We start from the raw sequence: 3,381 nt of genomic DNA, 5'->3' as shown, positions 1-3,381 counted from the left end.
TCTAACATTTTTATTAGCTTTTGATTTGATAAAACTTCTTACTTGGTTTTTGTTCGCTTTTTAACCTTTCCTTTGGATAAATAAAAGTGCAGTGGCGACTCGAATTGTATGTTTACTTTTGATTTAGTCAACAAATCATAAGGTATTGAATACCCCGCTACACCGGGTAGCCCCGTTAAGGCAGTGGTTACCGTTAGTGAATTTGGAGAGGAAAGTGGTTAAACGGTTAACTTTGTTAGATCTTCAGTTAGTGAGGTGTTAAAGTTCTGTTAATTATTCAGTTAAAGTTAGTTAGAGAAGTTAGTTATGTTAAATTAATGATCAGTCAGGGTATTGAAAGTGAAATCTTCAATTTGATTTTATGTTAAAATGTAAGGGCCTGTTAGTGGTTGTTAAACTGAGTTGGTTAAGAAATGTTAATTGTTGGTAGTTGATGAAATGTTGGTGTTATTGCATTGTTGCTGATATGAATATTATTGAACTTGATGCTTGCAGGTTGATTGGATTGTTGTTGCCTTGGAATTGAAATGCAGTTTGCTTGGAATTCTGCAGGTTGCTGTGCCGTTTCATGGCCTTTTGGCTGTTGGCTATGCTGCTATGAAAGTTTGGAAGGCTCACATTTCATGTCGGCATCTTCGGTTGGACCTTGCTGCTGTTTTTTTTTGTAGCGGTACCGTTAGGTGGTTTGGAGTTTGTGAAAATGATTCTTCCGACCATTGTTTCTTTGAGGTTTATTAATTGGAATTTTGTTATGGCTTGCAGGGTTATGACTGAGCTAGGAAAAAAGAAGTGGTCACTTGGCCCCATTGCAACTCTTCTTAAGCTCTCATTTGGATTAGTTGCAACTTTCTGCAGATCACATATTAACTATGATATCTCGTCGTGCGTACCATCGATACTAATTCTTTCTCGTTCAAGTATCACTTTTCGTGAATACGTTGATATAAACTTCTCCAATAAATGTCTCACAGCAGCTCTATATTGGATTGGATGGTGTTTGTAATGACCAACATGAGAGAAGTTTCTCATATTTACAAGATTGACATCACCGTTGAGACAACGTAGTCGTTGTGCAAAATCATAGATACTTTGATATCTCACAAGGTCATCATCCTCTAAACATAAAATGAGAAACGGAGCCCCTAAATTAACAAAAGAATATAAATCCTGCCAGTGTTCAGCTGATTAGGATTCAAATCGAGTCAAGTATAAAGCATCTAAACCAGATGCAACAAACTTTGCTACCAAGGAAACAAGCTTTGGTGGTCCTGGCACTTTTGCAATCAAAGGGTATAGAGAAAAACGGAAGCCAAAATCACTTGTAACATCTAGTGGCCCAGAATCATATATATGTCCAGAAACACAATTCCTAAACAATTGACAGTCCCGCAATTTGAGTGGAGCTGGACATCTTCCTTCACTAAGCTGAAATAATTTATACATACAGGCTTTTTATCTGCCAGAAAAGGAAGCAAATACAACATGACATGGCCTAGTCCTTCTTTATTATTTGGTTTGTCAAAAACCAGCCGCTCAGGCTGCATTAGGCGAAAGAAATCAGTATCAACACACATTGGCCAACCTAAGTGAAAACAAACAGCATACCATAAATATACATTTAAATCAATGTAGTTTCTTCATTGTTAATGCTTTGATCTTCCCCTTTTTTTCCCAGTCTGACTTAGACTGGCTGCAAGGTGATGGTATACGACATGTGGCCTCGGGTGCAACATCCTGGCATGGTGGATCTTTGACACAGTTATGTAGTGTACCGAAATTGGACGTGGCTTTGGACAACTTGAACTGTTTTGGATTTCCTTTGTAATGTTGTAATGTCATTGTGAATTTGTAATGTAACTTTGGAACTGTATAAATTAGGGGTTTTGTTTAAGTACTGTAGTTTTACATGTGTGCTGTAACTAAGCAGTTTTCTCTCAAGCAACCTTCTTCTCTTGTTGGTGTCGTATATCACCGATTGGTTTTTTCTCAAGGTATTCGATACATAAAAATATTTTGGAAATTAGAACATGTATGACTGTAGTGAAGTAAACATGATGATTTCCACAAATGATAATCTTGATGTGGTTTAAAAACCGTAATAATATTTGTGACCAATTCATTTATCCGTTCTATGTAACCACCTTGGTCTCACTAAAGTCATCAACAAAGGGAGATTGATATGTAATATATAGGACCATAACAACGAAGTTGTACATCCTTAAGTATCTAAAGATTCGATTTCCCTTCTTTAGTATCTTTAGCTTCATTCAGAAGAAAACTAGAGAAAAACCAAGATAGCCAAAATGCAACCTATCACTTTCAAGAGTTCGTTGAGACATAATCTGACGGTATGTTGATGATCCTGAAAATCTAGACAGGCGATCAACACGAAGTTCAAAACAAGCCAACATGAATACCACAAAGTAGCTTATCAACATTCAGGGATCATCAACAACAAGTCCAAGCCAACATTTCTCACAATAATGGGAATGCAAAGTTGAACTTTTCCAGCGGTCATGGCAATGAATCTCACTCGTAGCATTGGAGTTCAAAATTGACATATCCTTCCAGATGACAAAATATTCCATGATGAGAATGGAAGTAAACAAAAAGACAAATATGGGCCATATTTTACGGATAACTGGCTGATTCAGAAGAATACAAGAACCAAGCAGTGCAATATATAGCATGGATAATGCATTTAACAAGGCAAAGCTTGCCAGTAGTAAAGTGATCATGTTTATATCAAGACCCAACAAATTAAACATATTTTCCATCTAAAATTTCATATATATTTTTAAGACAGTCTTCTGTGTTTCAAACCTCTCCTTTCTCAAAGAAGCTATTTGCATCTTATCCCACTTGTGGCTCTCCTTGTTCCTTCCCCAGATAGAGCCGAATGAATACTTTCTGCTGTTACTGTTAGAACCTCAAGTATTAGCGGATGTAGTAACATGTGCTCACGGAAAACCAGAGATTACAATTTTCAATGACTTGCTAGATGCCCCCTCTTGTAATGCAGTTGGTGGGAAGGGGTTACATGACAATTTACTTTCGTCATCGCATGTTGTAACATCATCAAATGTATCTTCCCATGGAAACAAACAAAGGACAACGTTCTTCCCATTGTTCATTGTTTAAAACTATATGGCATCCTTGCCAGCCAACATAAGACACTGTATTGAAGAGTACGAGCCACAATAACCATCACTTTCCCTCTCAACTCTGATTCTAGACCCTGTAGTGATAAATTCATGACCATTAAGCTATGGATAAGCTTGACGTCAGTAAAACCAGAGTGGCCACCGCGCTTTTATTGTTTCCAAAGGGAAAGGGAAAAGTACGAACAAAACCCAAAGATAAGAAGTTTTCAAATCAAAA

At 37.1% G+C, this 3,381-nt stretch overlaps 1 pseudogene; it reads right to left on the bottom strand.

Annotated features, from left to right (window-relative positions):
* Window positions 1-621: 621 nt before the first annotated feature.
* On the bottom strand, window positions 622-3,134 carry LOC127131629 (uncharacterized; annotated as a pseudogene).
* Window positions 3,135-3,381: the final 247 nt, after the last annotated feature.

Source organism: Lathyrus oleraceus, chromosome 3 (genome assembly GCF_024323335.1).
Source record: "Lathyrus oleraceus cultivar Zhongwan6 chromosome 3, CAAS_Psat_ZW6_1.0, whole genome shotgun sequence".
Taxonomy (NCBI): Eukaryota; Viridiplantae; Streptophyta; class Magnoliopsida; order Fabales; family Fabaceae; genus Lathyrus; species Lathyrus oleraceus.
Note: the sequence above shows the minus strand (reverse complement) of the source record. Positions and strands in the feature narration are given on the sequence as shown.